The sequence below is a fragment of the Cygnus atratus genome, chromosome 1 (assembly GCF_013377495.2).
Source record: "Cygnus atratus isolate AKBS03 ecotype Queensland, Australia chromosome 1, CAtr_DNAZoo_HiC_assembly, whole genome shotgun sequence".
NCBI lineage: Eukaryota > Metazoa > Chordata > Aves > Anseriformes > Anatidae > Cygnus > Cygnus atratus.
Window position 1 is genome coordinate 8984407 of NC_066362.1, and position 27587 is coordinate 9011993.

Genomic DNA, 27587 nt, shown 5'->3' on the forward strand with positions numbered 1-27587 from the left:
GAAGGCAAACTACTTCAAAGAATGTCAAGGAAATAAATCATACTTGTATATAAATATTTATAGTAACAAATGTATCACCCTGGACCACTGAAGGACATCGTTTTTATCAAAGAAGTTTATGCTGAGAATTATTGCATTAGACACCAATTTTGCTGAGAAATATTTAGACAGGATTAAATAGATTCATTTTAACACAATATCATGTAAAATTAAAACACAAACAGTTCCAGTAAGCCTCAATAATTGTAGACCCGTCTTTAGACATTTAACATTTCTACACACCACAAAGATAGAACAAAGTAGTTATTGAGTTATGCTGGTGTGGTTTTATACATATTTTACGCTATGGTAAATACAGTTTATAGAGTAATTAAATATCAATATTTATTAGTTTTAAAGATTCATGACATTAAATTTATATATATATAAATGAGTAAGCTCATGTTCAGGGCAATCACCTATTTTCCATTACTACTGTTCTCTCAGACATGGAGCTCTCTTTGGACAAATCATTTAAAATCTTTATTAACTGATTGTTTTCTCAAAAGAGATATAAAACCCAACAAGTATATGTGTGAACCTGAGAATAAAGAGGATAAACAGTGTGAACATCAATATTCATTTTTTTGGATATATTCCTTCCTGTCACTGTGCATCAATGTGTGCTCTCTGTGAAGAAACCCCCTGGAGTCCTCCTGAAGTGGTGATGCAGCTACACAAGAGCACTCAGGTGTATCTATTCCTTTTAAGAAACGGAGAAGAGCATTGTAGATTGCTGTTTGGATTCATTAAATATGTTGATGCTTGGCTTATTATTGAAGTTTTCACCTCACCCTGAAAATAGACTTGTAATCTGTTATTTGTTCTGAAAAAGAGAAAGCACATTATTATCAATTGTAATAATGAGACAAGATTGCAGAAACAATATAACATCTACAGTATTCAAATCTAAGTATTACAATACCTAGGTGCTCCCACAACGATTTCTTTTTGGGTATTGATTTTGGTAATCGAAGCTTTAAATAATTTGGGGTGTACCTGTCCTAGACATTACCTCTCTTGCTCTGCTTTTTGATAACAGGGGAAATAAAGCTTCTTGTTTTGACTGAAGTTAAATCCTCTTTACATTCCATATTTACCACTCATTAGTGTGACTCATGTTTTAATTAATTGGAAAGTATGAAAAGAACAGTGCTACAATGATAGACTCTGGTTTTGTTTGAACAGTGCACTCTGAATGTAAGAGGAAAACTAGTCTGGACTTAAACTTGTACATGATACAACATTCTGTTCAACATACAATAAGTTGTTTGGGGCTGCTAAAAGCAACGACCATAACTGTAATAAGATCTGATTTGCTTTCTGGTGGCATGAAATGAAGAATCAATTTTATAGCACAAAAATTTAAAAAGAAGTATTTTCTTTAAAGTTAGTAAGGGAAAATTTAGAAAATGGAAACTCAAAGTATCATCACGGAAGTTGCTCAGATAACATATGGAACGCTTACATATCTCAAAACAAATATATATGAATGAATTGAAAGGACTCGCAAAGGTGTAAAATAGAAAAATTATATGGACAAGATGAGAAGTTGCATAGCCCGGTTGAAATACTAGAAAGGTAAGATAAATGTTGCTAACATAAAAGAATGTAAGGTTTGAAAGGAAAGATATAAAAGAAGATTAAGAAAAAATTCTGAAGGCATAAAGACAAAGAAATTCTCTTTTAAATTATCCTGACAGATCAGAAGTATTGCAGAATGAACCAGTGGGTCTGCTGGGCCTCCAGAGAAACCAGTCAAAAAGCACAAGATTGCAGAGAAGATAAATGGTTTCTTTGCATCTGTCTTCAGCACAGTTGGTGCTGAAAAAAAAAAAAAAAAAAAAAGTTACATCACAGCTACTCTTTACATTTAATTTGCTACAGAAGTATCAAAAAGAGGGGAAGCAAAGCAAGAATTGAACTTGTTAAGCCTCAATTAGGGGCTGCAATACAAAATATAGTTAACACTATAGTCATTGTCACAGGACACCATTTTCAACACTATCATATATTACTATGATGGTTTAGAGGGCAGCATCTTAACTTTTCTCTTTAAGTGAGAAGAGAAAGTCTTCACAGTCTTCACAGTCTTTAGTAGTGAAATTAATTTTATCAAGTTCTCTACGTTTCTTTTAAATAATATAAGGAAAACTGTCACCCTTATGTGGACAAACACAAAGTCTCTGTTTATGCAAAATCTTTTTGATTGAATTAAAGTTAATTACCAATAAATGAATGGTTATTTTTTTTTAATTGTTGATGCAAGTAAATGTTGAGTGTAATTAAACCACATCCAAACCATTAAAACAGTATTAAAGCATAATAACAAATTTATGAATTCCCCAAATTGAGAGAAAACTGATAGTCAGATTTGAGCTTGTTCCTTGTATCCATCTCTCATTTCACTCAGTTTTTGCCTGTATGTCAGTGCAGGCTTCTTTTAAGTTCCTCATATTTACTGTCATTTTAACTAGCTTTCAGCTGTGTCTCTAAGACACAGTCCAAGTTGCCTGAAGTCAGTAGGGACCACATGTAATAGTGAAGGAATTATAGATGTCTTCTCAAAATTTTCTCTCTCAAAGAAAGAGACACAATTATCTTGGCCAGCAATGTTGAAAGAAAAGAAGGGTAAAGCTTTAGCATTTAACTTCCTGTTTTTTTATCTTCTTCATGTCTCGGCTCTCCCCAAATCCAGAAATACAGAGGAACTGAGTTTGTTCTCTGTAACTTCTTTGAACCTTTGTACACCTGCATGATACACTCAACAAAAAGTGTTTATCCATTTGAAATAAGTCAAGGGACCAATTGCACAGCACTGTCTGGATCTGGCCAAGAAGCAATTGCTTTATTGTTGCAGCATATGTTGGATCTTTATTTTCTAAACATCCTGCTGGGAGATGTGCAATAAACCCCTTTTTGCAATCGTTTCTCTCTCCATGGAGCTAAGGGTTCTCTGCTCCATCCCTCTCCAAATAGCACATGTGAATGCCTTGCCTTTTGTTTTTAAGTTAGGACATCTCCACAGGGCACATATTAACACACATTAATGAATGGATTATGGGCTTGTCAGCTTCCGGTGATGAATTTAGAGCCCGTTAAAGACTAGGCATTGATTGCACTGGAGACTGTAGCTCTCTGTTTAATCCCTAGCAGGTGGGCACCAGTGCAAGCTTCACCATCTTGCATCAGCAGTGAACCTCGAACATGACCTCTCCAGAGGGAGAAGGGTAATTCATTTGCCATGTTTACTTTATCTTCATCTTCCTTTTAGAGGGAGGCTCCTAACTGTGCTGAATTGTTCTAAGCGAGGAGTGGCAGATGTGTGATGTGGGTCATGTTCTTGAAGGATTCTGTTGCAGTCACTGTATGCTTGACCTTCAGACAGTTTAAAGTCAAGTCCCCATGGCTAAGAAATGAATATATATTATTAGCTCTGTTAAATTAACTATAGCTTTCTTGGTGGACTTTCACTTCCAGGGCATATATTAAAATTACACTCTTGCACCATGACTAATTTCTGTTAGGCGAAAGAACATTTCTGTTACTACAGTGCTTCTACAAAATAGTACCTAATGAAAAAGGTGAAAACAGATTAAATCAGGACAAATTTGAAATAAAAACTCTTTTTTTTTTTTTTTTCTTAGGGGTTATGCAAACACAGCATAGTTTCTTTTCTCAATCATAATACAGTCCCAGGTCTCCTTTGGATATCATGTTAGTAATCAAATTTAATAACAATAATAATAATAATAACAGCGAGAGGAAGAGACAATGGCTGGCCTGTCTACCAAAGAAACAAATAAACTGTAGGTTACTGAGGCTCAAGTATGCAGCCAAATGTCTTATTTCATGCCATATACCTAATCCCTAGCAGTCACTAAAAGATATTTTTGTCTTGAGATTTGTAGGGATAGCTCCCCTTCTGACCCAGGCAGCTGAAATGGAGTATGGAAAGGGAATGCAGACCATTGTTCTTTTGATAATCTGAAGGATGTGCTGGAAAACGGTGTACTGGGTTAGTGCCCCAGTGCACAAGTTCATAGATTTTTCATAATCTTGACTGTGGAATGAACACTGTATTGTTATCCAGTCACTTAACTCACACTTAATTCAAGCAGGTTAAAGGAAGGTGTGAGTAGAAGAATGTTCTCATAAGAACCAAAAAAAATAACACAGTTGCAAAAAGACAAAGGTGGAAATGATAGATGAGAAGGAGTGCAAGAAGTGTGCTCAAATTATTTTAGTCTTATATTGAGTTCAAATCATAATGTTATTCTGTGTTTGTCTTTCCCTTATCGCACTGATTTTCTCTCCTTTCATGACTGGGTGGTTACCAGTGTTTCATTCCTTATACATATCACATGCCTCACTCTACAACGTTTTGAGATAATTTCTCCATTGAAGAGACTTCATCAGAGAGCATGTTTTGCAGAATATAAGGTCTCATAGCTATAATCTTTTCCGAAGTCTTCTAGGAGGTCCAGAAAGATTTCACCTTTCTCCTAAAAAGTTTATTTTTCCTCATTTAGCATGATATAAGCTTCTTATGTTTCACATTTTAAAACAAAGCAAAAAAAAAAAAAAAAAACAAAAACAAAAACAAAGCAAGCAAACAAACAACAACAACAAAACACACACACACACATTTTCCTTTCTTAGAGTTTAAGGTCTCTGTTAGACCAAGCGCTGTTGTACTTTACAGCTTTATTAATACCCTTATGATTCAGCAAAGGATAAAACTTCATTTTCTCCTTCTCTCTTTAGGGATTCATTGTTGTATTTTCATGTGGAATGTGCCTTATAATAGACTTCATGTCTGTAGCTCTGCGTACCTTAAACACAGTTGATACAAAAGCCTAAAATGAAGATCATTAGCTGACTCTTGGCTGACATAAGACATGGTGGCAATTCCCTCTCCCTATTGTCATGCTGTCAGTTATAAAACTAACAGCTGCTTTAGGTGATGTTTAATATCACTTTTCTTTTAACAGAAGAGTTAAACCAAATAAAAATCTAAATATGTCATAAGTAAGGAACTATTTGTTTACTTTGATCTATATATAAAAAGAAAGCAAACCAGAGCAAGGAGGCATAATGACATATTAAATGGCACCCTAAAATATGTCTTCCCCCTTTTTTCTTCAACCTTTCATTAAAACAGAAAGTTGCTTTAAAATATATTTTCTTCTTTTCTGCAGTTCTGTCCTCCCCATTTAATTTATTTATATATTTATTGCCTCTGTGTTTTCCTGACTGAGACCGTAGCTTGACTGAGGTTCAATTCTGGAAATAGCATCAACAGAGGGGATGAAAACAAATACTGGTATGATACACTCAACCATCCAACAGATTAATATCATGTAGAATTTGCAGATGACTGTGGAAAGCAGCTTTAGGATGGACTGTCCTGGCTCTTCTTTAACCTGGGAAGAACTAACGTTGTTCAGCTACTTTGACAGGACTCTTCATAAGACCAGTATATAGCTATTGTTACAACTTGTTTCCTGTGAGAGGCAGTGTACCGAGAACAAAAGAAAGCTGTCCACTAGAGTTCTTGATTTTCAGATGCTTCACTGGTTTTCTGTTACCCATGCCTCTAGTATTCCTCTACTTCTTAACAGCTGATCTAAGGTTTGACTTTTGTTGACTTGAGAGATGTTTTCAGGCCTGAACTGACAAAACTGACTGGGATTATAGCACAGCTAAATCAGAGTTTATCTAAACACTGACCTGGAAGCTCTAAGGTGGAGACGGAATAAGTTTGCGTTCACACTCATTTCCCCTCCTTTGGGAACAACCTTGCTGTTTTCGTTGCTTCAAATTTCTTAAGAGCAATTCATGCTCATTTTGTGTGTCTAAAGTATTGGGTTTTATATTATTCATTCATTTATATATTTATTTTCTCACAAGGACTAGTCTGCTGCTAGATTGTATCATTCTTAGCACCTATCCAAATTTATTCAACTACATAAAAGATTCCTAGGTTTGGAGACATTCAAAATGTGCAGTTTTAGTCTGTCTGAGTAGGTGTGAGGTACATGTCACAGTGACTACCTCCTGCAAGGTGACTGTCAGATGCCACACCTGGAGGAGCGTGTTTTTTGGGGGGTAGAGGTGCACGGTGTCTCGTTAAGCTCCGCGGCTCCATCTCGTGGGAGGAACGAAGCACATCACGATGCACTCAGGTGCAGCATCTCTGCAGCTTGTCGCAACCAATCGGAGTGAAGGGACAAAATTTCCATCTGCTGTGAAGGCAAAGATGAAAAAGGAGAAATAAGTGACGAGAACCCGGCAATGTTCTCTGAAGATGAGTTTTCATTTCTGTACGAGTTTTCCATAAGTCCACTTTCGCATTCCTGAAGAAATGAAATTCCAGAGATTATTGCAGCTCTCATATCTCAGATGTAGGAACAAAACCAGACCAATCTACTAGCCCCCAGTTAGCGCGCAGTAGCTGGGACTGGTTGACTTGTAGCTCTTTCAATATTCAGATACTCTGACCATGCATAATTATGTGCTAAATCCTCATCTACTCCTTTGCAATCTATTAAAAGTTCATTTACTTAAAGCAATTGCAACTAAGTGATTTTCACGTCATTAATGGTGTCAATGGACTCCCTTTATTAAATTGTTTTTTTCCTTTTTTTTTTCTTTTTTTTTTTTTCTAAATCTTCATGTCCCTTTGATCACAGAATAGATGTAGGTTCCTTCGGGCATGGGGTTTAGTGTGATTGATTGGTATGGTCAGGTCACCAGGCACTCTTTTGAGATGCTTTTATCAATGAAAATGTCAGTAGAGTAAAATCCCTGTTCCACCAGTGCTGGTCTGCACAGTCCCTTAAAGCCTATTCTCTTTCAAAGAATCCAGCTGAACAGGAATATCTCAACAAGTTGTATAGTTTCTCTTATAATTCTGTTAGCTAACAGGTGTGAATTATAATTGGTCTAATTATTTCAGTAAGACAAAATATATCTGATATAAAATTAAAAGAAATTTTTAGCATGTCATCTAATAAAACAGTTTAAAATTCTTAGAATTTTTTATCTTTGATTTTCTAAAAAAGGCACAAAGTATTTTTACACAGAAGAACAAACAAAATTCTGTTTTCTCTGTTCCTTTCTGATGCACTATCTTTGTAAAAGTATACATATGAATTTATTCTGTTTAATTATAGTTTTCAAGGAAAACTGCAAAAACCTTAGGACCATGTTCATTGTGATCTGGTGAAACCATGGAAGATTAACAGGAAATTTAGCCTGTTTTTTGTATTCACCATTCACTTGAAAGACAATCCTGATTCCAGCAAGTATACCATGTAAGCAACTCTGTTCCCTTGAGGAGTGGTGGTGTAGAGCCCTCAGAATGTATTACTGAGAGAGGAAAACAGCTGAACAGCCTCTATTACCTTAGTCTGGGAGGAATTCCATGAAAGTCAAACATGAATATTTTACTGAGGAAGGGAATGCCAGTTTGATTTGTTGTAATTTATTTATGAGTTAAATTTCCAAACCTTTTAAAGACACATGTAGGTTTTTTGGGTCACACTGCTTACATCAATATGCAGAATAACTGCATCATCTTCAGTGGGATCATGACATATTTACACACTTATGAATGAAATAAATATTTTTATTAACAAATTTAAGACTAGATTCTGTTTGCTTGTGCAGACAAGCTAAAAGAACATTGTCCTTTCAGGTCTTCGATGTTGGAGGGAAACATAACACATAGGGTCTAAACCTTCCCCCATTTAATTCATAAGGCAATAAAGGTCTCACAGAGTTGGCATTTGGCCATGATCTGCAATTATCTTTGTCTTTGCCAACCAAATGAAAGCAAGGTGTACTTTCACTAATTAGGTGTAACAAGGTTTGACAGTGTCTAGGAGTTTTCCTCCAGTGAAAAAGCTGCCAGCAGTTGTGTGACTTGGAAAGGGGCACGGGTTGAAATCCATAATAGCCATACATATGAAGAAAGGTTTGGAATTACTAATTGTAATGCAATTGGCAGTACAAATAAAGGTAAAAATTGAAACCAAGACTGAGAAGCACCTCATGAAAAAATCCCTAAACCCACAGAAAGGACTTTTTAGATCAGAAGAGCACTGCCATTTGGTTGCCTATTTTACTCTCCCTGTTTTAGCAGTGAAGTTGCAAGGAGGAGGAATTGACAAATTCTTAGATGTTAGCGAATGATTTATTAGGTGTCCAAAAGCAAACCTGTGAGCCACCAGATATAAAGAAAACAGGCCTCAAATGGTCAGTCCAGATTTCCTGCTAAGGTAAAGACTGTTATATTCATTAGGGAATCTAACAAAGAAAAACATTACTAGTATCAAAAACATGTCTGATCTTAAAGCTGTAAAATAAGAGTTTAAGAAATTTCAGGATGGGTGATTTGTTTAACATTTGTGTTACCTGCATGACATTGTATAATCACGGTGTCACACTCTTGAATGATAACTCTGAAGATCAAACTGACCACTTTGCCTCATGCTGGCTTTCCCATCCATTGCTAATTATGATGTTTGCCTTTGTAGGACTTTTATGTGCCTGGCATTCGAATGCCTTTTCCACTTGTGGCCTCAGCTGGTGTGATCCTACTTCACCAAGAAGGCATGAAGCAGGGCTGTTTTTGTTTCCATGTTTCTCTTTCTGTGCTTTCACTTCCCTGCCAGAGGTTGACAGAATTTTGTCATAAACACCAGAAGAATTCCCACTAGGTTAGTGGACAAACATTCAATCACTGTAATATCCCTTACCTACTTCATGGTGCGAGATTATTAGATAATGTCTGCGGAGTGCTCCAAAATCCTTGGACGAAAGCAGCACAAATGTGAAAAACAGTGCTAAAAGTACACTTCGAATTTTAAATATATGTTTGCATATGTGTGCATTAGGTGGGTGTAAGTGCATGTTTGAACATATGTACATACATATTCCTATATATATTTATATACATTGTATTTAGGAATCAGTAGCTGCTGCATATCAGCACCATCCAGGAGATATCTTGACATCTCTCCAGAACTCCAAAATAAAACTCACTTTTTCTGTAAAGTCAGGATTGCACTCTGCATTTTTTCCCCAAAAAAGCCAATCCAGGGCCTTTGCAGGAAAGAGAGGTCTTCACCACATCAGCCCAGAAAACTTGGAAAGAATAGGCTTTTACAATAAATTGAAAAATTCACTGAAGAAAGATCTGGTCATATCCCTACAACTGTATACTCTATCCTAGAATACTCACAAAAGTAAAAAAATGAATAAATAAATCCTTCATCTTAATTACTTATATTACTTTCATGCTTTATCTCTCAGTTGTCAATAAACTGATTCTGCGTGTGCTTACTAGATATGTATTCATGTATCTGTGACCCATGGCCTTCCGAACATATACTATCAACTACTGTCCAATCTATTTTTCTATTATTTTTTTCTAGTAGGCTGGAGGTTCCCCTGGGTGTTTTCTACATTTCACTATCTGTGACCGCCTCCAGACCCATTTGTAGGGTCTTAAGGATCACCCTAGTTGTTTTCTGAAAACTCAGATAAAAAACTTCAAATTTAAACACATGGTGTGTGAGGAGATGGTACTCTGATTTGAACTAATACCCAACCAATATTATCATGGCTTGTTTCAATGCTATCATTTTCTAAACAATATGTAAAAAATTACTTGCAATTCCTTTGCAGTCAGTAAAGATTGTGGAACACATTTCACAGTCTTACAGTGTTTTTTGTCCTTCTCTTGGAATCAGTTGTATTCAGTAACAGATGTTGCTATGTTTCTTTTGTACCTGCTTTGGAAAGTACCCTTGCCTCCTTTGGGATGAAAAGCACTTTATAAATGTAAGCTTATTGTTATTTCTTTATGAGTATCTTTGGCAGTTCACTGCTGTTACCCATGGAACTTTACCCTAGCAATAAAGCTGTTAATAACACTCTATCGGTCACCCTTAAGAAAGTAATACAGTATTTATTGGGATAGCATCAATATTCATCATTCTTGGTTTGGTGAGATGCGTTACTCGTGCAGTATTTCTGAAGGAGAAACAAGGTTGCTGTTGAAAAGATGAACATGATTCTGCAGTGTGCTGGGTACAAACTTTGAGTCAATGCTAGTGGAAATACAGAACATTTCAGATGTGATAGTGTTCTGTAGTTTAAGGTTTGTTTTATACATATCATTTACACATAAACTCTTAAGCCTGTGAAGACATGACACCATTCCTTCAGCAAAAAATGGTGGAGTGAGGTGGTAAAAAGAGCCCCTGTAAACAGTCATCATTACATATATGTCAATGTTGAAGCTTGCAACCCTAAGTCCAAAATCTGTGCACTTTGGTGCTCAGTCAGCTACGCAAAGAGCTGAAGAACAGAACATCAGCTTCCCCTGGAAATCACACTCCTTTACTTTCAGCAATCTATTCTTAAAATATTCTTAAAATCTATTCTTAAAAATAATAACAAAATATTTTTACAGAATCACAGAATTATAGGGGTTGGAAGGGACTTCAAAAGATCATTGGGTCCAACCCGCCTGCCAAAGCAGGTTCCTTAGAGCAGGCTGCCCAGGTAGGCGTCCAGATGGGCCTTGAATACCTCCAGAGAAGGAAACTCCACAACCTCCCTGGGCAACCCATTCCAGTGAAACAGATTTACGCCTGTTTTGATAAAATAATGTATGTGTTGGTTTACCCAGAGTGAAGCATAGTATCACAGAGAGGAAAGAAGTATACAACAGATTTATTTATTTTATTTTTTGACTGCATTTTTCTGCATGTTCAAAGTACACAGAATCTTTTAAATACTTTTATCAATTTTGCTTATGCATTTCCCATTCAGCCTGTATAGTGTTACCATGCTGAATGTACCATAGATGGGTTATCAGTATTATAGATGTTTTATAAACTCACAGATGCAAAGGCAACCATATAAAAGCATGGTCTCTAGCCCAAAGAACTTTCAGGCTGAAAAATAAATAAATACATAAATAAATAAAATAAATAAATAAATAGACAAAAGGCAGGAGGAAAAAGTTAAAGGGTGACATGTTTTAATAAGCATGGAAGCCAGAGTCTTAAGAGAGAGTTTGAAAAGGGAAAAATTACATAGTCTTGACTATCTTCATAAGTAAAATGAGCAGCAGCATGGGAGGTAGTAAGAAAATTCTTGACTGAAAATATAAAACAAAGACAAATGAATAAAGTACCATGAGCCAGTCAAAACCTGTTTCTGAATTCCTGATACTGAATAAGATCATCTTTTGTCATCATTTCCAAGATTTTTCTGTATATCAGGCACACAAACTCCCGTGTTTTTTCTTCTAATTAAACAACAATACAGGAATGTTTATGTTCTTATTGATGTGCATTTTTAAATTCTATAAAAATTACTTCTTCTATTAGAAAAAAAATAAATCCTATACTAACTAGAGGATATTTTGGTTGCTTTTCAGCCTTTTGTTTTTGGGCTTTTGGGGGATGGACACCTTAGGGATTCATGAAAGAAAAGCAAGCATATATTTGCAGTACAAATGGGAAAAAGAGATTGGTCCTATATACTGAAGAAGGTTGAAAATGGTTGATATGAAGAAATCACAGCCTTCCTTTTGGATAACTATAATTAAGAATAAGTTCCAGGTGTGATCTCCAGAGGCTCTAAAATTTTGCTGAATTAAAGTTCAATTTATTCTGGCCTGCTAAGTTTAATCAGAGTTACAGATAAGAAGTATAACACATCAAAGTAACATCAAAAATCCTGTTCTAACATTAAGTTCCACCTAAGCTCCATTGCCAGATGTTTGCTACTACAGAGTTCAATTCCTTCAAAAGCATTTAAACAATAAAAAGACCCAGTCTGCCTGAATATAAGAGTCCATCCTTATTCAGTCATTACTAGATTTTGGTATGGAAAGCTAAATAAGCTGTAACGTAAGTGAAAATCTAAGGAGAATGTTTAAAGAAGTGTGCATTGTTCTCTTGTCTCTTCTCCATCACACATAATTGATTACTTTTTTGTTTTTGTTTTGGTCATAAATGAGTGGAAACTGCTGGCCTTTTTATTTTATTTTTTTATTGTTGTTTTTGGAAATAGTTTTTCAACAGACCTATTCTCTGTGTCATTTTGAATGAAGTCTATTGGAACTGATGTCACTCCCTATAATGTATTGTTTTGAAATCCTCTTTACCTTCATAACCAATAGATCTAAAGTGTGTTAAGACTGATGTCATAGAGAAATGTTTAAACAAAAGTGAAAACTTGCATTTTCATTTTTATAAACCAAGAACAATCAACTACCACCAGTCTGGATTTACAATTAAAACAGTTTTAGAATACTGAAGTTTTCTAATTAACACAATGCTGACTGGAATGATTGCCTTAACAGTTAGGATGACTTTTTTGCCATGTCATTTTAGATGTGAGAGATGGATTACTATTTGCAATGTAGCACTGTTTAAGCAAAGCCCATATAAAGAATTATGGCAGAGAGTTGTGTATATAAAACTTCAAATTCAGTTCAAGAGAAAGAGGAACAGTACTTTGTTAAATTTCTCTACCTATTTAGCAGCTAGTTTCTTCACAATCTGAAATATAAGAGAATTAAAACAAAACAAAACAAAACCCAACCATGTTAATCTGAACTGAAAAAAATACATTTGCATCTTTTTTTTTTCTTCACAGATACTATCTCAGTTCTCTTGCCAGAATGAAAAATAAATAAATAAATAAATAAAAATGACTCTTTATTGTTCAATTCTTCTAAGAGAACTGCAAGAAAAAGAGGGCATAATATCTCTTTCTCTCTTAACAATGAAGAGGAAACCACAAATTGACTGTGTTAGAAAGAAATGACAGATGATATTTCTCTCTCTCTCAAAAAAAAAAAAAAAAAAAAAAAGTAACATTGAAAGATGATTCTGCTAAGAGAGTTGTTTGTTCATTGTTTTGAGATCAGGAACAATGAAGATATGCAATGCATCATGTCTCTCCAGCCTGCTAGAAATTAAACAAAATGAATTCTTCACATTTCATTGGTATTCAGACCTAGGCCAGTTGAAAATGATGTCAATTACATTGTAGTTGCAGCTAAAATATTTGCTAACAAATATAGGAAGTAATGAAATTCATAGCACGGTAACTTTCCATCTCTTGGACAAATAGTTATTAGTACAGGGAGGAAAAGAAGCAGTAACAATCATATTTCATATTGATTGCATTGTAATGGAAACAAGACACATTGATGACATGGATGTTTTCAGGGCATACAGGGCTATATAAGCATATATTTTAAACTTTTTACTATTATTATTATTTTTTTAACCTTCCTTCTGTTCTCATATTTCTGTTTCCTGTTCCCATTAAATCAGAGAAATTTTTCCTGTCCTCTTGTGACCCAATAGACTACACAGTGTGATAAGTATTGGTACCTGAAAATGTATGGGCACAGCTAGGTTGGACTGCACAACTAACACAAATACCATCAATGGTAAAAGAAAAGGTAACTAACACTTGCTTATCCCAGGAAGTAGTCCCCATTTTTATTGTGATTCAGTTAATGTTAATTCATAGACTCTGGAGAAATAGCACAAAAAAAATAAAAAATCTTTCTGTCTCGCAGAATCAAGGAATGATTATACATCTCATTAGGAGGCTATTTTACTTCAGAAATCACAGTCTTGGAGGCATTTTCAGATAGTGCACATTAAATGTGATAGAAAGCTTAGGTAGGATGAGGAGACATGGTGGAAGAAATTAGATAAGAAAATTTGAAAAAAAAATCTGAGATAATTAACATCATTAATTATAAAAATATTTTTTAATACTGTGGATACAGGAAGAGTCAAATTGCTTGGTGGGAAACTGCTAGAAAGATAGGCAATTAGCAATATCTCTTTTTCCCATGTCACTCAAATGAGAAATATATGCAGAAGTAAATGGGTATTTTAGGAGCAGAAAAAAATATTTTTCATTTTAAGAATGATATTTCACTATTTGAGTTAGAAATCTGACTTCTGTATGCAGTGAATGGAAAGATGTTCTTAACTTAGACAGTTAAAATTAGTTTTTGAAACACTGATGAAACCTGGGTATTAAAATTGGCCACACACAGTGCTACTAAACTGGGCCTGCGAAGTTGGAAACTACCAAATGTACCAATCATTCGAGAATGCAGATTTTATTATTTAGAAAATTAAAAGTATAAGGATACCATAAGTAAGAAATAAAAAGTATTAATAATTTCGCCTTAGTGCTTCTTTTCCCTTCTTTTCCCTTCCTTTAGCTGGATGCATTTGAATAGTGTAAATGGCACATCACAATGGCACATCACAAAAAATCCATTCTGAGTGTCCAATGCAATAGTATCTGTTTATCTTTCAGTCTGTCCAGAAAAGTAGAATGAATCTGAAATGGCAAACTGTCACCAGGTGCAAAACAAAACAAACAAATAAACAATCAAAATGAAAGACTGTGTTAAAACGGAAGACTGTGTTAATTAACATTTATACTGTGCCTGCTTGTACAAATGGAAACAACAGTAGAATAGAAGGATCAAATAGGAGGGCACATAAACAGTGTAAGACAGTCAAAATGAGAGGATGATGTGCGAAAATATTTTTAAAATATCTATTGTGTAAGAACAAATAAAATATACATAATAACATACGTAAATAAATAATAAAATACATAATTTGAACTTGCATAATTTTATTATTTTATTTTTAAATAAACCAAGCTATAAGAAGATATGAATGTCTTAATTCTTCTCTGCTTTTTTTCCCTTGCATTTTATAGCTTTCCAACCTTAACATTACTTGGCCACCTCCTTTCTTTGCTTCCTAGTGGAGCAAACATACTTTCACACTAACAATCTGCAGTCTGTTTTCACTTTATGAGTGGAAATACAAGCTAGTAAGAAATCTATTGGACCAAAATTCAAGAAATTGAATGGCAATTCAGTTGATGTCATGATTTTTTTGTTTGTCTGTTTTTTCAAAAACCTTTAAAAGGTAAGACTCTCGAATATATTTTATTTGTTAGCAATTAAATCTTTTCTCTACCTGGAATAAGTTCTGGCAGAATCACCTATTAAGCTAAGCTGAATGTTATTAGCCTGTTTAACAGCTACTTTCATTCCTATGACAAGTTGGATGAGAAACTCTGAAACTGAAATCCACTTTTCTCCTTAAAGAAGAGTGTATTAGTGTCTAAAAAGCAGTTAAACACACAACATGTGATGTTTATTACCATTTATCTGCATATAGCCTAACAAAAGCAAATTCAGTCCTCAAGCAGTAATAAAATTTTACATATCAGATTAATTCCTGTGACATTCAGTGAAGTGTCCTGTGAACTTTAGAAGAAATTTCACTAAAATAATTCAAGTAAATTGCAAATGAGTTCCTACATCTGGCTTGAACTCATCTATCATTCATTGTAACATGAATAAATGAAGACATTCATCACAAAGCACGCAACAGAAATTGTGTTCTTCTATTGATATAATTAAATACTCATAGAGGGCTAAATGCATAATAGCTTCCAGACCTTTTATTTCATGCCAGAATTCAATGGCTCCATCCTCATATGTTCCTAGTCAGAATCATTGTGAACCCTCTCCAGTTTCTAAACATTTATTGCTGGTGCAGTAATAATAAACATCTTGCATTTATAAAATGTAATGTTGCCTAGAATTTTTCATTTTTCAAGAATGTGGATCACACTGTCTAATGGCTCTCATATGTCCAGCATGCCCATGAACAATTTGTCTTCTGAGTGGAGTATTAATCTGACACCTCAAGGACAGAGCCGGTTTCAAGAAGATTCTGAGAAAAACTGGAATATTTCAAGTGCTGCAAAAACTACTGTAAATCCAAGTAAATTTATGCTGGGATTACTCAAAGCCCTGGATTATATTACATCTGCCTTACATTCTTTTTTTTTTCTTTTTTCCAAATGGGAATTATTAAATATGCCAGTAGATTTATTTTTATTTGGTTTTGAGAGTCTGCCAGAAATAATTAAGATAATTTTGTACCTAATAATGCCATTTATTGTCCAGTCCTGAACTGGATTTAGGAAAGAGGTATGCAATAACATTGCTAGGTTTCTAATATGCTTGGAGAGACAAAAAGTTGTAAATCCAATTCTAACCTATGAGCATAAGCTGTCTCTTGTGTAAAGCTGAAAATCAAGATTTGTTCTATCATCAAGATCTTCCTTTTCTGAAAGAGTGAGGGCTGATATAAAGAATGACAATGAAGTTCCCTTCATTAAATGTGTTCCACTCATTTCTGTAAGAATTATATTGATGTGATCAAATATCTGTTTAGATCTATAGAGAGCTGTCCTGAAACAAATGTCCCTGTGCTTTTAGAGGTAGTATTTTACTCATAATGACACTAAGTTGAAGAATTAAAAATGCTTCATTTTCTAGATAGAAAATAATAGAAATTAAATTGAGATATAATGAAAATTAAATAGGAAAAAATCCACCTTCCTTACAACATGATAAAACTACACTGAATGAACGATTTTATTTAGACTTATTTGCACTTTGTCCAAATATATGTATAAATATTTGCTTACCATCGGGCCCAAAAGTTTAGCCTGCACACAAGTCAGCTCATGGGTCAATGAACTGAATCATTTGCTTTACACTGGTTCCTGACAACAATAGAGCATTTCCAATTAGGAAATTGCTGTCCAAATCCTATAACTATTTGGATAATGGATAAATGGACAGTTCGCTCTGATATTGTCTCACTCAACGTTAGATGGCCACATCATAGAGATACTAGATCAATTAAAATGCAGATATGTAGCTTACTGTCGATATCTTGTTTGGAATGAGGTGAATTGCTGCCTCCAAATGCCTGTTTCTCCTCATTGACTGTGAAATGAGCCTGAAGTGACAAGCTGAGATGTAGATGCTTACATGAAACTAGATGATTCTTGCCTTGTTTCTCCTCAGTGCTAGTATCAGTAAGTGCACAATATAGACATTGACTGTATTGGATCATCTCGAGTGCTCTGACAAAGCTAAGTGTTAACCTTAGGGAGCATTCCTATATGACTGTCTTAAAGAGAGGGAAAGTTCAAATTGTACTCCATTCATGAATCATGCAGAACTTTCTTTGGTGTTCAATACAGAATATCCATTTTATGGCCTTAGGAAATTCCTACCTGGATAGTGAAATTCAGATGCTAGACCATAAAACCTTTTGAAGGAGTATTCAACTTTATTCATAAATCTATTATTAATTGATTTTTTTGTGTGTTTGTTTGTTTGTTTTTTTCCCCTATACTTCAGTGCCATAGGATGACTTCTGTGATGTAGCATGAAACAGATGGATGGGGTGTAACTGGAGAAGTTTTGTTTTTGTGGGGTGGTTTGTTTTAATTGGAGGACACAATATTTTAGATTTTGGGCTCTGCTCATGTAGGTAGGTAAAGTTTTCTTCACCTTCTGTAGACTATGCATTCGACGCATTATATGCATTTCTCAACAGAATTCCAGTGTCAATTTTTTAAAATTGATAGGTCAAAGAGAGGCAGACATTTAAAAGCTTAAGTCTCTGTTGAAAATTAGAGTTTTATTATGAGATTCAGGTCATTAGTTGTTGTTAATTGAAATCAATTCTCACTAATAACTCTATGAAAAAGCTTGAAATTAATTTAGATCTGAGATCCTGGCTCCAGGGCTTCAATGGCAAAACTATGTTCCCTGTTGATTGGCAAATGTTTATTTTTAAATTGTTTCAAAACAATTTGCATGTTTTCTGTCTTGGATTTGTCATTTTATCATCCTTTTCTTGCCAAGTCTATTGTTTGGCTAAGAAAAAAGTGTTTATTTGAAGCTCATATTTTGTTGTTACGAAAGAGTGATTTGATCTAAAAAAGTCTATTTATATAAAATTTTCCCCCCAGAGTCTATAGAATCCAGAAATCTGTGCATTTGAATTTTGAGCATGTAATTCATACAGCTTTAATTAAAGTAAATAGACTTTAATCTCACTGCTACAATGTAATAATTTCTTTCAATAAAATGGCAAGTGTTGCAAACAAATAAATTGTCAAAACATATTGCAGTGATGTTTTTAATCACATGTTCATTCTGCTCTTAATTTATCTAGTTATAGAGGTATTTATTTGGCCTAGTTATTACAAACTACTTTTTTTTATGTATTTTTCTTTGTCCTATATGTTTTTCTATTTAGTAGGTTTTGGTATCAAATAATACTTGACAGAGATCAAAACTCTATTAAGATGTTGCATAAATGTACCCACTATAGCTGCAGCTTGGAAAGATTTCAAGTATCACTTCTAAATCACACTCTGATACCATTTATATTTACAATGTCATTTTTGGAATATTTTTTTTTGCTAGTCATGATCCAACATGACTAGCAAGCAGGATCTTGGATACTCTTGAATCTCAGAAGAGGAATGTATACAGAATAATTAGGTTCTCAAGGAATAATTATGTATTCTTTTGAGGCTGGGAGAGGCTGAATGATTCTCACCAGTTTAAAATAATTATGTGTCAGGTTAGATTTTCAAGTAGTTTGGGTATCAGCTGTATCAGACAGCATCAGATGTCTATTCCTGGTAAGGACATCTGGTCATAAAGACTGGCTACAACTATCTGGGATGACAGAGTGTAGACAAATTGAATGTAAACTTGTTTATTTATTTATTGCCCATTTCAGCATTTAAGATGTACTATTTGTGTGAATTCTTCAATATTTTTCATTTCACTCACCAAAATCATTTCAGTTATCTTTCTATGCCAGCTACAATATCAGGAGGTTTTCATTTTATTAATACGCCATTCATTTCTACTCATTTTTAGAGAAACCTTGACCAAGCTCCATACAATAAAATCGTCAGTTAATGTCGTGTAATGTAGAATAGACACGTTACTCCTTATGTTCCTGATTTAACACCGTATTTGGTGACATTGCAAGTGATTTACACAGATGTTACTAAATATTCTCATTATTGAAAAGGAAAAAGGAATTGCCTAACTTTCCTGAATTTATAGTAATAAATAAATAAATAGATAAAAAGAAAACTTAGTAATCTCTGTAGTAATTCTCTTTCAGATACATTGCTTTATAAACCAGAAGTGTAAAGCTATGACATTTTAAGTTCAGTTGCTTTAGTAGTGGCATGACAGCCTTTAACATGACGACCTGTAAGGGTTTTTGTTTGTTTGTTTGTTTGTTTTTTTGATTGTTTGTTTTCCACAAGGGTGCTAATTCTGGAACCAGAGAATTTACAAGAAGAACAAATATATAATGTTAATACAAACCTTAATACAACTGCACTATGCTGATCTGTACTTTTATATTTACATCACTTTGCTTGTTCTGAAGCTGTAATTTTAACCATGACCATGAATTTTGAACATGAATTCTAAGAAATTAAACTTCTTACAACCCCCCAAAAATTAGATTTTTTTTTCCAGCAGAGAACTGGGAAAAAATAATATTGAAAACATTTTATTATTATTATTATTATTTTCTTTTGTTTTTAATAAAAAAATACAGTCATTGCCTCTTTTCGGTATTTCAGAACTATATTGTTATAAGTAATAAAGATCAAATTATGTATTTAAAAACTTTGCCTCTAGTCATACAGATTGTTATGTATATCTACAATTATGACATTCTTGAGATTACATTAAACTATCTCTTTAAAAACTGATAATTAATATAGTATATATTTTTGTATTTTTGCATTATTTTTACTCTAGAAGAGGAGTGTTTTCTCTATGAGTCTTTTAATATCAGGAGTTATATTCATTTCATTTACCTTTTAATATCTGCAGTGAAGGCATTTGCAGTGAAATTAGTAGCTGTGGTTGATAATTAAAGTTTATTTAGTCTCAAAATATATTTAGCCAATGGACAGAAATGAAAAGTTTGAGGAAGAAATAATTATAATTTCAGTTTCATATTTATCCTTTATTGAAATGATTCAAGCCCTTAAGTGTCTATTTCTCTTTGTAGATTGTAAAATATGCACAACAAGTTTACAAGCATGATAAAAATCAACTCTGGTCAACAGAATACTGTCTGGCTTTTCCATGAATGATATTGTGTAGGTATAGCCTTTATTTTATTTTTACTATAATTAAACAGCATTGGTTTTGCTTTCAATATCTTTTCCTATTTTGTGTAATTTTTATTCTTAAATAAGGAAATAAAGTTTAGTTTTAATAAGACAACAACAACAACAACAAACTGCCACAATTGCTTAATTTCCCAAAGTTTCTAGAACAATTTAGAGATTAAGAGAAATATTATTTCTTAAATCCTTATTATGCCAGTGTATGTAAGCACACTTTTTCTTACAAGTATTTTGATATCTGTATAACTTTACTGATATCTGTTTGTTACTACCATTGCAAAAATGTTTGAAATGTTACAGTCCAGGAATTAACGATAATAAACAATTTGGGAAGGTTAATAATAATTATATTTGAATTTTGTTTCAACCATTTACCTGATGAAGCTATAATTTTTATTATTAGAACCACAAAAGTCATTAAATTCAGGAATGAATTAAGCTGCATGCACATGGCTATTCTACGTTTCTGTATACTGCATACAGGGTTAAAGATGTTTTGGTATTCAATGTATTGATATTTTCTAAAACTAAATACTTATAAACCTTCCAGAAAAGCATAGGTCATTACCTACACAACTGAGAAATGACCTGCATTTTCAATACACAGGTATGGTTTTATTTAAAATATTCTAATATCTGAAATGCTAATTCAGGCATTTGCTCTGCATTGAAGAACTTACAAGCCCCAGGAGTTCCTAGCCCTCTTCACTCTTAAGGCTACTGTATTTCATTTAGCCTCATTATTTTCAATTACATGGCATAAAAGGGATTTCCAGCATGACACATGGGGAGCAATGGACACAGCTCCTATAAGCACTATTTGCCTGATTGTTGCACTACAACGACTGATCTCTTATGTCTGAATAGCTGGTAAGCTTCAGAATTATCTTTCCGTTTCCCATCTGTTTCTGTTTAAATTTTCACGTGTATTAGTGCAATTCCAAAGTTCATCTTGTTATTTTGACCCATTACACTCTAATTTACATGAATACGGAACAGAAAGGAGCTTCAATCAATAACTAGAATCAATATAGCCATGAAAATCTGGATCCAGATGCTCTCCACTGTATAGCTAAAAAATAAAGTCCTCCACATACAATTAACATTCAGTTTTATATCTTTGTCTCTTTAGATCCATTTTTTACTATCTTTCAAGTAAGTTAACCTGCAGAACATCAGAATTTAAAAGAAATGGACTGAAAATCCACAGAAGGCCTGTACAAGGCCTCTATAGTATTCTTCTAATGACTTTTGTTGTATATTGGACCCAACTTTCTACAGTTATGAGTCTGTAGTAAAAAGAAGTTAAGCTTGTTAATAATTCACACCATGTGGACTGAGAGAAAGTTCCTTAAAATAATAAAGCACTCTTGTCTCAGTTTCATAATATGAAAAGGGATATAAGCAGTAGCAAAATAAGCAAATATGTTTCTAATTGTGACCTTTAGCAAAAAGTAAAAAGCAGATGAGGTAAACCACTAATGAAACCAGTATATTTTGGAACAATGAGTAACTTTTTATATTAGTTCTCCATATGTGTTGATTCAATTAGGGTTCATCAAGGTTTTCTTCTTAATTGTCATATGGATTAATCTAAGGTCAAGTAGTAGCTAGCTCTAGATTTATATTAATATCACGGGTAAAATTGATTAATTCTTAAGTTTGGAATGAAATCAGTCTGTCTGTCTGTCTGTCTCTTTCTATTTTATTTCTACAAATTGGTCCAAAATATCTCATTTAGGAAGTTTGTAAAAAGTTTTTAATTTTACTTTCCAACAGAAAATATATCAAGCAACTGTCTTCAACTTTCCCTGAGAGGAGCATTGTATTCAGTTATGACTATGAGTATTTCCAAACCCTGGCTACTGGATCACAGATTTAAAAAAAAAAAAAAAAAAAAAAAAAAATTATTTAACTTACTAAGTATTTTACTACACTAATACTTAACAAAGAAGAAAAAATAATTAAACTCTCTCATGTTAACTATATATATACACTTAGATGTGCATACACATTTGCACATCTATATATACACATACAGATGTGTATATATACGTGTATATAGAGCTCCATATAGTCTCTGAACAGGTAGTAGACTTCCTAACCCTGTAGTTTAGGTCTCCATGGTAGAACTCAAGAGCTCTGAAGTCTGTGCTTCTTCAGTACCTCTCAAAACACTTACATTGGTGTTAAGCAGAAAGCCTGAGCCTTAGTTAAAGAGAATTTCACACTGACTCATTACTCTCAAACACTTCTGTGTTAGCAAGTTGGCATTTTCTAAGAAAACATTTTCAGAAGGTTTCTAGTTAGAAGGTCAAACTCTATGGCAGGCTATAGGCACAACTCCCACCAATTTTAACAGGACTGTGAAGTGTCCACCTATATGTTTAAGGAGAATGAAGAAATAAAAGTGCTGGAATTTTGTAATTTACTTTTGTTACACATGTAGCCCTCCTGCCAGGTGTCAGTGGTAGTAACCAGGACTGGGTTCAATAACAAGTCTAGGGGTCTCCTTCTGAAATAAATAAAAATGGTGGCTTGATCCCCCACCTAAAACACCAACATTTAGGAATTTAATAATCTAACCTTTTACAGGTGTTCCATCTCCCCTTGCAAGCACACAGGAGTTCTCAGAATATGAAACCACAAATATCTTTTATTTGGGAAAATACAATAAGTATATGGTTTCAAAACGTATGGAAAACAAACTCAGTGTGATAGCAATGTGGCCAGTTTCACAGTACTATTTATTAGTCACATGGCGTTTTATGGCGTAGCGCTCCTACTACAGGCAAAAATACACTGACATCATCTGGGCCCTTGGGATGACTTTGCTCTGCTTCATTTTTCCTTCTGTAAGGTCTGCACTACCCTGTCATGCTACCACATTTTTTTTGATTCTGAGATGTCAGATATAGCAATTAGGCATTCATCTCAGGTGCCACTGCTAGTCTGTCCCTGCTCCTGCAAATTTAGCTCTTGTAATATTGATCTAGTCCATTCCATTGAAGACATCTTTACACCACTGCCTGAATTTTCTGCTAAGAAGTCTTACAAAATAAATTGATAGTAAAATCAGCAGCTAAAGCAGGAAAACAAACAGAAAAAATAAATACCAACATACAAAAAAAAAAAAGGATGCAGAAATAAGTTATAAGTACTTATTTTTGTATAAGAATGGAGAACCTGTTAAGCTGTAAAATGGTATCTTATTTAATGGAATTCAGGTCATTAGAATCGTGTGGCATGTTCTGCTGATTTTTTTTTTTGACATTTTTTTGTTGTTTCTTTTTTTCAAAATCTTCATTTTTCTTGAATGTGCTTTCCTGGTAGGTGGGCAAGCTTAATATTAGCCCTACTATAGTATGCTACAATAGGAAATTTAGAAGAAAACAACAGTGAAAAAATGAAAAGTAGAAAAGACTCTGCATGAATCTAGAAATATTGGCCAGGAAATAATAAAGTAAGTTTCTGTTAGAGATGAATGCTAATGTGCAAAGGGAAAAATAATCTGAAATACATGTGCAGTGAAACAGAAAATACCTCAAACACAATGAAGACTAATAAAATAATATATTCTAAAGATATTTAAATCAGATAAAATTTCATAGTATGCCATGATGTCGTAAGCAAGTGTAATATTGGTCCAACATACACTGGAACATCTCATCAGGGAGAAGATAGTGCTTGAGTATAAGTGACTGTACTACAGCACAGGGACTATTCAAAATGATATAGACACATTGGGAAGGACTTCACAGGTATGAAAGAAAATATACACAGCCATATGCTGATTAATGAGGGTTGTGTTTATGTTGGCTCACTTGAAAAATTAAATCTATACAGATACAGCATAAATGCATTAATTCAAGGGGCAAAAAAATTATCGTTTGCTGAAATATAAGAAAATATAGTTAAAAGTGCATTAGAAGGGAGATAAAGATAAGATGATCAGCATGGAATACCTGTCACAGTAGACCAGTCCCCCGTGTGAGATGAAATTAATTTTTTTTGCCTTGGCTATTAGAACATGTTTGCATGGAAGGAAGTCACATCTGCATAGTTTCTTGAAGGGAAGAATTTTGGACTAAAATTCTACTCATTGTAAGAATGATACTGTATGGCCGCAGATATATTTTTAGGGAAATTGATATTGTTCAGAAGCAGCTTTGTAAAGACTTTCCCATAACTGAAATACTCCCACCCTTGTTCGTACCACCTCCTTGTGTGACATTGATTAGTCGGTGTGAAAACAGGAGATCCATTAATTATTATGGATTCTTTGTTTGTACATATTTTATCAGCTAACATGAGTGACTGGGTTGTCATGTGAACCCTGATGGATGTTAATGCTGGCACTAATGTCCATACTGCTGCCCATTATCAGTCACTATTGTCAGACCTGCAGCCAAATTACTAGGCTGATGGTCTAGCCCTGGCCTGAGATGAAGACAACTGAACAGAGCACGGAAAACTGCTAGACACAGTATGAGAAATTACTGGACATAACTAACAATGTAGGTTCATGGCAGTAACAGATAGCCCTGTGAGGACTGGCTGGATTTCATAAGTCATTAAAGGAACATTATGTGAAGAACAACCAAACTTTACAGGTAATTGAATTATGTCTGTCTTAGGTATTAGGGAGCTTTCAGGGAGCAGTCCTGCATTTGGTTCCCCCAGACTAGTCACTAAAATAAACCATTTCTGTTCTTATCACTGGACTTGAATCTGTCTTGATGGTCAGGAAACTTGGGGTAATAGGGGATACTTTCACAAATTGTCACCAAGTACCAACAGGATGGTGCCCCTTCTAGTCCTGATTGCATCAACATCTACTAACTGCTTTCTAACAGTTTTTAATAAATAAAAGAACTAAATAAAAGCTACAGCTTTTCTACAGATTCTCCTGTTGCAACCACAGCTCTGATTGTATGGTAGCTGTGCCGTAAACATGAGTTGGATGACAAAATTAGGTAAAGTTAATCTACCCTAGATTTAAAATCATCCTTAAAGATTTAGAACTTGGCCTGATTTGCATACAACAATGTTAGAAACATTTATATTGTCTATAAAAAATGCCAGGAAGTGCAATAGCAGTAATAAGAGCAATGGCAATAACAATAGTAATAGTAATAAGTTGAAGCATTAATTACCATTAACCACATATACAAAGAAAAGAATATGTAAGATCACAGTAGCTCAGAGGCAAGAAGTAAAAGGGTTAAATCACTGGGACAGTAGCAGGCCTCATTTGATCGTGCTTGTCTTTCATCAATGTCCATCAACAATTTAATCCACAAGGCTAAGCTCCATACACACATTTGCACCTCACAGCTATTATGTCTCTCTGGGAAGTCTGGCTAAGCAGAGGAAGGCTGTCAAAGAAGTTTTTATATGAAGGACTGACATTTATACCTAGCATATCCCACAGGCTTTATAAAGAACACTGTTTAGTGCCATTAATGTTACATCTTGGTGTGTGAACATGATACAGCCATGGTGAAAAAGAGATTAAACCACAACTTTGGAAACTAAATCCGATTTTTCTGGAAAGAATAATTTTGGCTTGGTTTATCCTGGGGATGATCAGTTGTCCTGGTTTTTCTCTCTCTCTTTCTTTCTTTCTTTCCTTCTTTCTTTTTCTTTCTTTCTTTCTTTCTTTCTTTCTTTCTTTCTTTCTTTCTTTCTTTCTTTCTTTCTCTTTCTTTCTTTCTTTCTTTCTCTCTCTCTCTCTCTTTCTTTCTTTCTTTCTTTCCTTCTTTCTTTTTCTTTCTTTCCTTCTTTCCTTCCTTTCTTTCTTTCTTTCTTTCTTTCTTTCTTTCTTTCTTTCTTTTTCTTTCTTTCTTTCTTTCTTTCTTTCTCTTTCCTTCTTTCCTTCTTCCTTCCTTCCTTTCTTTCTTTCTTTCTTTTTCTTTCTTTCTTTCTTTCTTTCTCTTTCCTTCTTTCCTCCTTCCTTCCTTCCTTTCTTTCTTTCTTTCTTTCTTTCTTTCTTTCTTTCTTTTCCCTTAAAAAAAAAAATGTGCTGAGTTCTTTAACTTCCATCTGGAACCACATCAGAGCTGAGCTGAAGAAACCTTGTTTTTATCAAGACTTGATCTTAAGCAATCAGTGAAGATATCTGAATCACTGATCAGAGCTACTCCATTGCTCAGCATAACACTTTCTTCTGTCTTCTATTTTGTAGTTCTTGGCCCTCTTCCAGCTTTTAAGTAAACCATCATGATTTTTTTTTTTTAATTTTTTTAAAAGAAACTACAAAGTGTATTAATTTACAGTAAGAATCATAGCATTATTTTAGAATTACCTCCACATTCCTGGATCTGTGTTCTGAAAGGGATGCCAACAACAGGTCTAACACAAAGCCCCTCATATCTGTAAAGATCTTTTCACTGAGTTCATTAAGCCTTAGACTGATCCCATTGGAGAAAGGTGCATTCCTTTGCTTTACAAATTTATGCCTAGTCATAGTTTCCTAAATGCTGCCTTTGCTTTTGAAAATAAGTCAGAGGGCTGGCCTGCGAGGTGGAGGTTTGTACAGATGCCATTCCGTTAAAGACACAGCCAGGAAAATCCTGAATGAGCTCCAAGAAGAGAGACATTTGCCAAGCAGGAGGTTCCAATTTGTTTGGACACTATGTAACGTGTGCATGAGAGCTTCTGAGGGAGCAGGAAACAGGGAAAAAAACACAAGATACTCTAGGATGAGTGAATGTAATGTTTACTTTTATCTATTTGCACATTTTGGCTCCATTAAAATGTGAGACAGATCCTTTCAAACAGAGCACTGGCTACATTGGTCGTGGTGCACAGTCCTCAGGATGGTGTCAGGTTTGGGCTGTCTTCACAACTTTCTTGCAAGGAGAGGAGGGAGATGCATTTGTATCCCAAAACGGAAAAGTAGTTATCTAGCACTGCTTAAGCAACATAGCTATGTAGTCATGGTCTGCATATTTGGTCTGCATTTCTTACATGGAAGTAACAAAGCTGCAGTGGTCCAGGATTTAGTAGAAGAACGGTAAGAGGGAGACAAAACAGTGTTGACTTCTGAGGCCAGCTAATCTAAAAACTTTTCTTCTAGGTCCTTCTATAGTCAAAAGAAAGCACTAAGCATTACAGAGGATTATGAATTCCTTTCTAAAATGGTCAGGATGCTCGAGGAACATCACTTTATAGCCCATCATTTCTTTAATTTCTGTAGGGGAAACTTCAACGTCTTTTGTAGATAAAGCAGACAAGTAGAAAACAGTCAATGTTAGCATTCAAGACAGTTTCTATGTAAATATACAAAATAATTAGCTCACTTTTTTTCTCGCAGAAGTTTTCACATTTCCCTGGAATCATCCATTGTGATCTAATACATGTAGGTATTAAAAATATTTCTATGAAAGATAAGTGTTATGCAA

General features: G+C 34.3%; 1 long non-coding RNA gene across 1 annotated transcript; it reads right to left on the reverse strand.

Annotated features, from left to right (window-relative positions):
* Positions 1–90: 90 nt before the first annotated feature.
* LOC126913468 (uncharacterized) lies at positions 91–27551 on the reverse strand. Its single transcript, XR_007708822.1, has 3 exons — positions 26489–27551; positions 6097–6287; positions 91–1863 (listed from the first exon to the last, which is right to left on the reverse strand). It is a non-coding gene; the product is annotated as an uncharacterized LOC126913468 (long non-coding RNA).
* Positions 27552–27587: the final 36 nt, after the last annotated feature.